Source organism: Acartia tonsa, chromosome 6 (genome assembly GCF_053477335.1).
Source record: "Acartia tonsa isolate MP-2025a chromosome 6, ASM5347733v1, whole genome shotgun sequence".
NCBI classification, from domain to species: domain Eukaryota; kingdom Metazoa; phylum Arthropoda; class Copepoda; order Calanoida; family Acartiidae; genus Acartia; species Acartia tonsa.
In genome coordinates, this window is record NC_137265.1 from 20,302,089 (window position 1) to 20,314,614 (window position 12,526).

Here is a 12,526-nt window from a genome sequence, read left to right on the forward strand (position 1 = left end):
GTGAAAAATGCAAAAATAGCCTAAAACCTGCAAAATGGCAGTGTGGCCGTCATGGTTGTTTTCTGTAAACGACAGGAAATTTAATTTTGATATCAATAACTGAAAATATTTTGAAAATCGGACCATAAACACAAAGATATGTAGAAAAATGTGAAACATACAAAAATAGCCTAAAACCTGCTAAAAAGGGGTCCGACCGCCCTTGATGTTTTATAGTTAATTGTGCTCCTTAATAATGGGAATGTTGTCAAAAAAATTCAGCTGTCTATCTTTAATAGGAGCCGAGAAAATCACGTTTCCCCTATTCTGTCTTACACGGACGGACGGACAGACGGACGGACGGACATTTCGAATTATAGAGTAGCTTCGCTACTAAAAAAGATCCTTGAAAGAACTTTCCACTTTGGCTTCGAAACAGATTGATATCCGCTGGATAAGAACCAGTTCTAAGCCATACTGAAAATAATGTATAGCATCTTATTACAGAAAATTTTCCACAAATATTAAAATGAAAATCATAAGTGTAATATCATATTTGTTAGCCTGGGCCTTCGTTCCCTCGAAACTAACAAAACTGGTTGTAACCTTATAATTTTCATTTTAATTTCCGCGGAAAGCTGTCTATAAAACGATGCGATAAAAACCTATTCTTGAGCAATTATACAAAGTGAACAAGGACAATTAAGTTTTACATCAATAAAATTTTTTAGAGTTTTTAAAATGTATTTTTTAAAGTTGTAATATTTTAACTAACATAAGGACATACCTTAACATTGTTAAAGTAGTTGCGCTACTAATAGAGGGAGAAGCCTTTCATATATCACACAACATATACAACATTTGAAATGATTTTATAATAAGACATCTTGTTATTTTTCTTTTTATAAAAGAAGTCTTTCTTCTATTGTTATCCGTTTATGGTAGCCCTTCTTTTTATGCCTAGCTGAGGATTGAGATCTGTTTCAAGAAAATATTTTTTTAGATGTTAAAAAAAGTTTTTTGTTAGAAATAGTTATGCCCTCGTTTCATTGACAGCAAACCATGGACTTTAAGGGATAAGACAATTGAGGATAAATTGTTTTATCTGAAAACTAGAATTATTGGTGGAAAAGTCTGTATACTCGATTTAACCAGCCAATCAAGATTTAATAAAAGTACCCAAAGTTTTGTAGCCAACGAATAATAGACGAAGTTCATAAATCTTTGAGTACTTGTATAATTTACAGTTCAATTTACATTCCCTATGTCAAATATAGTAAGTGCAATTGGAATGCCATGGCTTTTAAAAAGGTGTTGTGTAATTCATAACCAGACAGAGCTAGCACATCAAAAGTCTTGCAATTAAAGTGATTGTTGTTTGGAATACAAAATTGTTGGCCAAAATAGTGCAAATAAATATATATTCTACTTTATGTCTGTATTTTTATCTTTAGAATCTTTTATCCCATCCTTTCTTTTGAACAGCTACTATTGAAGGAGGTTCAATACCACTATTAACTGCTGCAATACTCTCCAATTAATATCTTATTCATTGTGTTTCAAATTTGCTTTAAACAATGGGCGAAAAAAAGAGTTTTATTATATCATCATTAATCATAAAATTTAATACAATCAGATATAGAAAGTATGTATAAAATGTACCTAAAATTAACTTTTTATCTTAAGTGGTTTCTTTCAGGAATCGAAAAGGACAGGACAATAGCTGATAAATCAAACACATCCTTAATGATTTTAACAGAATTACCCATTCTGTGGATCACAATTAATTGTTGTTTAATGAACCAAATAGTTAAAAATCAATACTTCTTTAGACTTATTTTCATAGATTTTTTCAATCAAAAAAAGCCTTACAAATTGTGATACTTTTGCATAGAATAAGGAACACCGATTAAAACTATAAGCCGTAACACACGAATGACTTGATATATTTTCTTAGAAAAGACTGAATAGAAATACATATACGAACTATATTTTGTTCATATTATTTATTTTCTATGGTTTAATCAAATTGAAAATAAGGGGGAGGGGTTGTTTTATATGTTGTATTTTAATTTAGGCTATGTAAGGTTAGGTTAGGTTATTTTAGGTACAGAGTATCCTCTTACTGTTACGACTCTCTAGGAACTTTGAGGGAAAGCACCTAAAAAAGTATTTTAAACTAGTAAATTGAATCAAGATTTCTTAAAAGGCCAGACTTAATTACTAAATTAGACTTTCAAAGATTTCCCAAAAAGGTATAATTGCATCATTAAGAAGAATAATTAAATACATTTGTGTCGTAGTCAAACATTATTTTATTGTCAAGAGGCTATTTTTTTTATAAAAAAAAATATATTTTTCCATATAGTATGGCCACCTTTTAATTTTATGTCTGTCCGTTCATACATTTACTTCGCAGCCAATTTAATCATAACAAAGATGTTACATAAAAAATTATCATAGGAGAAAAGTTTTGATGATTTTAATGAATCTAAAATTATATACAAATTTCATGAGCAATGCCTTGCCTTTAAAAGTGGAGACTTTAGATCTTTTTGAAAGATAATGTCATTAGCCAATCAGCATGCTAGATATACAAACAGCGGGGCATTTTTATACGCAGGTTCATATGGGCGTGTTTGTACATAAATTCGTGAACAAGAAAATTTGTTTAATTTAGAAAACTTAGCTGTTGGATTTTATGTAAAAAAAAATATTTTATTGCAGAGAAGAAAAAAAGTAGTTTTATATTATTGACTAGAAATGTAACATAAAACATATTACAAATCACTTTGAATACTTTAAATTATAAAAGTTTTTAAAAATCAAAAGACTTATTTAGGTGAAATGAAGAATCAAAGGGTTTTAATAAGAATTTCTTAATTTTATAAAGAAACGAGCAATAGTAAACATTTAAACAAAAACAAAAAAAAGTTTGCAAAAAAATTGGTGAAAACTATTTTAGGATCATATTGACAACAATCGATACATTATTATATTAGAAGAAGATTTAAGTCCCTCTACAGATTATGATGTCATACGATATAATAGCAAATTGACCAAAGGTAAAATTTATACTGACCTCTCATTAGTTATTTTATCGTATGACGTCATTATCATCTTCTTACACATCACTTGGATGTTGCACCAGATTTTCATGTAATCTGATGAAGTGATGCTCGCAGATAGGTAAAATAACGATACCCCCCCCCCCCCCAATTTATTACCTTAACCTCCTACTGGATGAACGAAGTGACAAGTAAATGAGGTCCACATTTGCAAGCTAAACTGTCGACAAATTTCCCCTGCCAATATATCCCCGCATATCCTATATCCATATAGACAAGCCATCCTCCACTGATAATATATTCACAACACGCACTTTTACAATGAGTCAAATTTCAAATTCATATTAACATTCTATGTACATAACTTGGCGTTCAAGATTAATACCTATTAATACTTTATACTTTCATTTTAGGGCGAGAGGTTTTGTAAGGGGTTTTAAGCTTGCAAGTGAGTTGTAGGAGGGTGTAGATTGGTGTATAAACCTTCCTGATATTTGTCAGGGTGGTTTTGATTCTCCCTTGACCCCCCTTCGGCGCTCAACTGGTTTGACAGTATATTTCTTGCATGGTTTTACATTTAATTGATCTAAAATTAGAAATGTAAAAAGAAAACAACAAGATTTTCTTATTTTAAATTTTCGTTTTATTTAACAATATCTATAAGTCCGGACATAAGCTAGTGTTCTTTGAAAAGAAGTAATAAATTTTCATTTTCCTTACTCACTGCTTCGATCCATGTATTAATCATTAGTATGGTCCATAATTAATTTTTAGTAGATTTTTAGAAGTAGCAAAAATCAGGCTTCAGGTTAACATGGACTAGAGCAAATATTATAAGTAATTCATGGAATTTAAGGCATAAGACAATGTTATATTTATGTACAAGTACATACCCAATGATGGTAATCAAAAGTAACCAAAGTTTTGATGCCAACGAATAAGAGAAAATAATTTTTGGTTATGACTTAAATTGATATCGAATTTTGAGGGTTTTATTTCTTTTAGTGGGCTAAACTAAGCTTTTGGAACACTCTTGCGTACTAAAACATGCTTGCCAAGTTTTTAAAAGGTTAGAATATAAATAGTAAAATAAAATTTTCCTTTACAATACGTGCATTATATGGGATAAACCACGAAAACGTCAAGATAGGTTAGGATTCAATGGGCAAATTCTTAGGCCATGGGTAGAGACACAAAATTTATTTCTTCTGGTTTTTAAATGCAAAAAAAATATTGAAGGTGGGTGCGTTTTATGCCAGCATGAACCGGTAACCCGAAAGAAAATAAACATTATTGATGATACAAGAATGGTTAATACTTTCCAATATGGCCTCAAAACCGATTAATATTCACTGGATTAGAACCTGTTCTCAGCCATAATGAAAAATCATGTTTAGCATCGTATAACAGACATTTTCCCACAAATATTAAATAAAATTATTACCAGTTTAACCAGACCTTAGGCCCTTCGGGGCTAAAGATCTGGTTTCAATCTTTTAGTTTCTTATTCTAATATCAGCGGAAAGCTGTCTATAATATGATGCAATGAATAACTGTTCTAAATTATTAAAGCATTCAAATTTTTGAGAAATTTGCAGCACCCCTTGAACCGGAAACGATAGAATTTTGTTTTGATGATGCGCCACGATAAGGTTCCTAAGGTCAAATTCAAGTTAAATTTAAAGGCAAGCGAAACAGGAAAAGGATGGTTAATATATCAATATCAAAGTGGTAGGATGTTTGTCTGCTTTATAATTAAGAATATACTTGGATATTATAAAAGGGGGAAATTGTCGTCAATTTAGGTTGCTAACATGGAATTAATTTATAGGTCAGTTTATCCATCCATTAGGAATTAAAGGATTTGGGTAAAGGGAGTGCAGGGGGATATCGTTATTTTTATCCTGCTGCTAGTTTCACTTTATTTTAGAGATCATCTGAAATAACATCCCAGTAATTATATATTTAATTATTTAAGATAACAAGGCTAAATAGTTAGATAATTTTTACTAGTACTTATCAAGACAATTTTGTGTAATTCCAGAGCATGTTCTAGGCCACTGGCATTTTATCTTAGAAATTTTGAAATAAAAAAGCTTATTAGTTTTTAAAAATAAGGTAATTTATTAAACTTTTATGCTGCAATAGATTATATTATTACTTGGATATTGCACAAAATTTTCATCTACTTTAATAATAAACGCAGTTGGCTAAAATAACGACACCCCACTTTCACCCCCGTTACCCATTCCTCTCCTCTTCTACTGGATGATCGAACTGGCTTTTAATGTGATACATGTTAGCAACCTAAACTGACTACACATTTGACACTGTCAATATAACCAATAATGCAGCAAAGGAAAGACTAAAAACTTATAATTTCCACCATGCCAAATATATTCTAAAAGAGAAAGATATAATTCAATTACCATTTTACATTTGTAAACTACTTAATATTCATGAGACCCTCTCGTAACTGATTTTTAGTGTTTTTGTATGAAATAGGAATAGTTAAATGGTGTTTCAACTTGCTTTTTAAAAGCGAAGCTTTTCTATAATTAGGGTTGCAACAAATATACAATTTCGTTTAGACTTAGAAATTAATGTTCTACAAGAGTTATTGTTCGTTTGTCCTTCTATCTTATTTTAAGTCTTCGTTTTCATGGATGTTGTCATCCTTGTTTATTTATCAGTTTTATTCATATAACTTAAAAGGGTAGATTCAAATTTAGTCACTTTTATTGAACCTCGTAAAAGTGTCGAACTATGACGTCAGAAAAAAATTAACAATTAACCAATGAGAGACCGCTATATTTTTTACCATTGGTCAATTACAGTGAATACTGGCTTCTCATTGGTTAATTTTTTCTGACGTCATAGTTCGACACTTTTACGAGGTTCCTTTTATTTATTTGTTTATTATAGGTTAGGTAAATAAGCAATTGTTAGAACAGCCAGGAAGAAATAGAACCCCATAGGAAAGAACCCCGCATGAGCTACAATTCCTTTTTTTCAGAACTAAAATTAAAAATAAAAGGGGGTGGGTCAGTGGTTCACTTCTGGTATTAGTGAAAGCATTGAATTTTTTTTTCATAACAAAATCTTTTTGATTTATATACATATCCTTATTGGTTCTGACTATCTGTGTAATTTATAACAGACATAAACATGTAGTAATTCTGTAAGTTTTAATAAAAGTTCTTTTATATACAACATCAAAACATTTTCAAAGCGGAAATAGTTAAAAAAAAGTTTCGTTGTGCTATATCTCTTTTTCTAATTATTTGAAATGCCAAATCATAAATTGTTAAACTTGAAATTATTTATAAAGGGTACTATCTTAAACAAGAAAAAGTATTGACATGCATAATATGTATCTACAAATTCTTGTATACTGTAAATGGTCTTCGTTCATCAAGCATTGACGATAAAAACTACTATTTAAAAAAAATAAAAAATTTAAAAGAGATTTTTAAAAATTAGAAATAAATAAGATTTCATATAAAATTTGAAATGATAAAAAAAAGATATTGTACATGGTATTTATGTTGCATGTATCAATGCCATGTAAATAAATTTTATTTGTTTTTTAATCCTAACATGGCTTTTAAAGTTTAAATAGAATTGATTTATGTAAATTTTAAGTTATCATAAAAATACTTTACTAAAATAGAATGTGTTTATTTATTATCAAATCTTAAACCTAAACCCCGACTTTAGAATTAAACATGACATACTAACCATGATATTTGAGGCTATGCCATTAGCCTCTAAAGGTTTGTAAATAGGACATTTAATTCTTAAATTTATAAAAATGGATTTACTATTACTTTGATCTTAGTCTTACACCAGATTTTCATCTAATAAAATGAAACTAGTACATAGTAACTGGCTGATTTACTATTACTTTGATCTTAGTCTTACACCAGATTTTTATCTAATAAAATGAAACTAGTAACTGGCTAAATTAACGATACGCAACCATTTACCCTCTTTACCTCATCCCCTCCCCCTCTACTTGAAAACGAACTGACCAATAAATGATATCCATGTTAGAATCCATAATTAACGACTATTTTTACACTGTCCTAATATCCACATATAGTCTACATCCATTAGTATAAAGCATAAATATTAGTAGAGTGATGGTTAGATGGTAAATTTAGTTTGTTTGTCAACTGACTAAACAAATAACCAAAAAATAAAATTGATAAAATGGAAATGATATTCTTCAATTTCATATAGATACTAGCGGCTCCGCCCCTAGAGGAGTTGCCAGTAAACCCCCACACTTACAAAGGCAACTTTATCATTATTTTTAAGGGGAGGGGGTTTTTCTATCTACAAGAAAATATCCAAAAACCTTCGTATTTATATATTTGGAAAGCTGAGCAGTTAGCAAGATCTTAAGTTTCATCCAGACGGACGTACATCGTTCTACTTTGTATTATAAATTTACATCTTAATTTTTTCCCTAGAAGATATTTAGATAGAGAACTACTTTAACCCTGGCTTCATAAAAAACTTCCATTCCCGTTTATTGAATTTTACCATACATGGCTATTGTTTATATTTTAAGAAGTAGTAAAAAAGTATTCAATTATTTCAATGTGTTTTACATGTTTTTAAAAATTACTTTTTAAAACTAAACTATGATCTTTATCATATTTTATACATGCACTTTCTTTTATTGTGTCTTTTTAAGTGCAACTATGTTTTAATTATTTAAGTTTTAACAAAAGAGACAGTTGAATCATAGTCTAAAATAAATTCAACCGTTTAGAAAAAAAATAGCGGGTTTCCTTATACCTGGACCATAAACGTATCATTAAAATCAATATTTTTTTTGGCTTATTTTAGGTTAGGTTTGGTTAAGTAAAAGTTTTAAGAGCCCCGCTGGTATAGAATTTCTTAAAACCGTAAGCAGAAATCAATGTTTTAATCATCAATATATCAATAAAATTTTGCTGATATTTAAGATATCCTTTACCCCTGATAAATATAAACAATGGTTAACTGCAGGGAACAAAAATATTGGAAACCGATTCCAGAATTAAGATTCGTGACATTACAAATTATTGAAACTATTTCAACCAAGCTATGTTCATATCAAAATTGATTAACAACTTTGAATACAATATGTATCCCAAAATGATTAAAAGCATAGCTACTATAGAAGTAGGGTCAATGCTTCAGTTTGTCCATCTTACTGTAAAAAAGTATGTGTTTTGGTGAACTTGTAATAAACATTATTGTTCTTGTTAATTTGTCTGTCAGTCTGTTTCCAAACTTCCTATTATATAAAGTAGTGATTGTTTTTTTTAAGGTAAAGTCTAAAAATTTGTATGTCCAAATCAGTTGTACTTTTAAATGAAGTTTCATAAATGTCTTTTGGTGGTATTAGAATTTTCTGGACACCCCCCCCCCTCACTCTCTCATAGAGGTTAGGGGCAAAGCAACTAGAATATTAAAAAGGTTTGGTAATGCTTTAATGAGAACTTTGAGTTGATTGGAAAGGTTTTAGGCTGTTTTACAGAGTGTATAAGGCTAATTGGAGATCAACAAAACAAAGAAAAAAATGACAAATGCAAAAAATCTAAGATTATAATTTTAGAATACCTTCACAACTTCTACTAAAGAAAATATCTACTCCATTAAGTATTTAATTCTGCCAAATAAGGTATTATAAATTAGTCTTGCAGCTTTGACTGCCAAAAATGTTAAGTTAAATTACAGTATTATCAATGATCCATTAACTAACACATGAAGAATTACTAAATAAATATTTTATTTCACTTTTATAAAAGGAATTATTTCTCTTTGAAAAGCTCTTTATAGTGCCTAAAAAAGGGGATATATTTTAAAACTTTAAAAATGACGTCATAATAGAATAATTCATTTCTCTATTATGACGTCATTCCCTTTTTTATAGGTATTATAAAGAGCTTCCCTTTAATTCAGTCTATTTTAATTTTTACTTCCAAAGTAGTAAGGTTTTTTTTAATGTATCTGTTCATAAAAACTACAGAACTGATAAGAAAACTACAATTTAGGAAAAGCTTCAGATAGGCCAATTTTTATGGTTAAGGCTGTTTTACTCTTAAATTTTAGTCTTGAGATGGGTTAAGGCTATTTTTCTTACGGATATAACGACAATGCAACAAAAAAAACAGCAAGGTATATCCTTTGCAAAATCAAACTCACCTGTTATGTCATACCATCTTTTCTTATTAACACATCGAACTACATTGTAATTTTATGTCTGAAAAATATATATTCATATCAATCAACATATTATATGCAAAAATATGATTTGTTACTCATGTTAACTTGAACTGAATGAAAGAAACAAAACTAGAAATATAAAACTTCCTTTCGCGGATTAACATGTTGTTTTTATAACATTAAGCATTTGCTGGGATTTAATTGTTGAATGCGAATCGGTAACATCCCCTTTAATACAAATTGAGCCCAAAATAACCACCCAGGATCCCCTCTCCATAAGTAACTGAAAGAAATGAAAATGCTTTTTCAAAAAAATTGTATTCTGGAATAAATGTACATATGTAATTTGCATATTTATTTTAGATTAGGTTAAATGGATGGTCTGGGAACCCGCATGGGTTAGTAGCAGAATTTATTACAGAAATGAGGGAGATGGGGAATTCCCTGCTAAGTTTTTACTTTTTATTCTTCACTCAGAAAGCCAACTCAAATTCTAATTGTAATTCTATTCCATCTTAGCGTAAAAATAATAAGCTTAAAGCAACAAGAGAGATATGATCAGGGAGGGAGGGGACATTGGACTGTTTATTACATTAGTCCCCAAAGTCTTTTAATAATGTTTTCTTATTCGTTTTGGGGACATTTATTGAACTTTGATTGGTTAATTCATTTAATTGATATTCCCAACGTTTCAACCACAAATTATAACTTCAGAAAGGAAAATTTTGATTATCACCATTTGGTATGTACAGCAATTTATCGGCCATTGTCTTATCTCTGGGTCCCTGGATATGATATTGCACCAAATATTCAAATTCTTCACAGAAAATCTTATAAAAGTTTAAATTAAGATTTGTCATATTATGTAATTCTATATCTATATATGAATCCAAGTAGTTGAATGTATGTCTTTGTCTATCTCAATTTTAATAAAGACAACTCGTAGACTAAAAACTCTTTTGTGGGATGATTTATAACAGGTTTTAGACTATTTCCGAGAATTGATTCTTCAATCAATGTAAATGACTGGGACTTAAACCCATGTATCAAGCATTTCTACTTAATACGAAAGAGGTTTCGTGTTTTTATGGGAATTTAACACAATCCAATAGATAAATATTTAACTATGTATCTATCTATCTATCTATATATCTGCCAATCTGTTTATTTCCTTATCTATCTATCTATCTATCTATCTATCTATCTATCTATCTATCTATCTATCTATCTATCTATCTATCTATCTATCTATCTATCTATCTATCTATCTATCTATCTATCTATCTATCTATCTATCTATCTATCTATCTATCTATCTATCTATCTATCTATCTATCTATCTATCTATCTATCTATCTATCTATCTATCTATCTATCTATCTATCTATCTATCTATCTATCTATCTATCTATCTATCTATCTATCTATCTATCTATATATCTATCTATCTATCTATCTATCTATCTATCTATCTATCTATCTATCTATCTATCTATCTATCTATCTATCTATCTATCTATCTATCTATATATCTATATATCTATCTATCTATCTATCTATCTATCTATCTATCTATCTATCTATCTATCTATCTATCTATCTATCTATCTATCTATCTATCTATCTATCTATCTATCTATCTATCTATCTATCTATCTATCTATCTATCTATCTATCTATCTATCTATCTATCTATCTATCTATCTATCTATCTATCTATCTATCTATCTATCTATCTATCTATCTATCTATCTATCTATCTATCTATCTATCTATCTATCTATCTATCTATCTATCTATCTATCTATCTATCTATCTATCTATCTATCTATCTATCTATCTATCTATCTATCTATCTATCTATCTATCTATCTATCTATCTATCTATCTATCTATCTATCTATCTATCTATCTATCTATCTATCTATCTATCTATCTATATATCTATCTATCTATCTATCTATCTATCTATCTATCTATTTATCTATCTATCTATCTATTTATCTATCTATCTATCTATCTATATATCTATTTATATATCTATCTTTATATTTATCTCTATATCTATCTATCTATCTATTCTTCCTGTGCCATACAGGGGTCACCCAAAGGTCTAGAATTTTTTCTCATGAGCTTCCTGTTAATACCATAACTTCTGGTGGCATAGTTCACTTAATGCATGTTTTATGTATCATAAAGTTTTTGTGATATCAATATGGTGAAGAAAAGTGTATTTTTGTTAAATTTAAAATCAATTAACTTCAGATTTTGAAATGCCATAATACAGAATTTAGCAAAAAATATTCTGCATCTTTTTTGAAGATAATAACAAATTATTATTAATTTTTGTATAAATTAAATTTACTAGGTACTTATAGTATAAGAACTAAATATACATGTTAAGAAAACATAAAATTATTGTAATCACATAAAATATAGGTACACCTACATAGGCATGCTTATACAAGACATATGTATACCTACATAAACAAGTGTATTACTAGTACTGAATAACTATAAACAAACAAAATATAAAATAATCAAGCATGGAATAAGTGGAAGTTGCCAGTAGTAGTGATAAGCAAACTCTAACTAATCATACTCAAATATAGGCCTACTAAAAAAGTGCTAAAAACTAAAAGTAAAACTGCTTCAGAAATGAATGAACTATCAAAGGTAGGTTGCTTAAAATAATTATTATGCAAAGGAGTTCAAAGATGCTCTTAGATTCGCAGAATTTTCACAAAAAATGTTAGTCGTCTACCTCAAATAGAAAGCAAGTAATTCACATTTCTCCTATACGACATACGGACAAATTTAGTGTGTTATCCTGTAGCTTTGCTACTAAAAAGGAAATATTAATGATATTTTAAAAGTAAATTAATAAAAGCTCCCTCAATAGTGAAATTAAATCCTTACTTTGATAAGACTTTTTGTAGCTATTATTTGCTTGTTGTATATCAGTGGTCAAACAGTGATTTTATTCATTTAGAAAATCTTTAGTTACAATATTTATAGTGCTTATATTAAATTCTTTAGTTAGTTTAATTTTTAAATAAGACTAAAATAATTTAGAACATTGGACCATTTCTTTTAGCATATGCAATCTTACTTTTTATACGTTGTAAGTATTTTTTAAGTTCATTTAAAATGCTTTTAATGGTCCTTTTGATTATATAAAGATTTTTCGAAATAAAAAATAGGATTTTAGGAAATCTGTATCTATTCCTTTACTTATCCCTTCATCCCTAGTT

At 28.9% G+C, this 12,526-nt stretch overlaps 1 protein-coding gene across 1 annotated transcript in view; it reads right to left on the reverse strand.

Moving 5' to 3' along the window:
- The window catches only part of LOC145322043 (uncharacterized), a 28,605-nt gene extending 19,293 nt beyond the window's left edge, over nt 1-9,312 (reverse strand). Inside the window, exon 1 of the mRNA XM_080163801.1 lies at nt 9,252-9,312. The gene's annotated coding sequence lies outside the window, so the exon portion shown is untranslated. The remainder of the gene's footprint in view (nt 1-9,251) is intronic.
- Nucleotides 9,313-12,526: the final 3,214 nt, after the last annotated feature.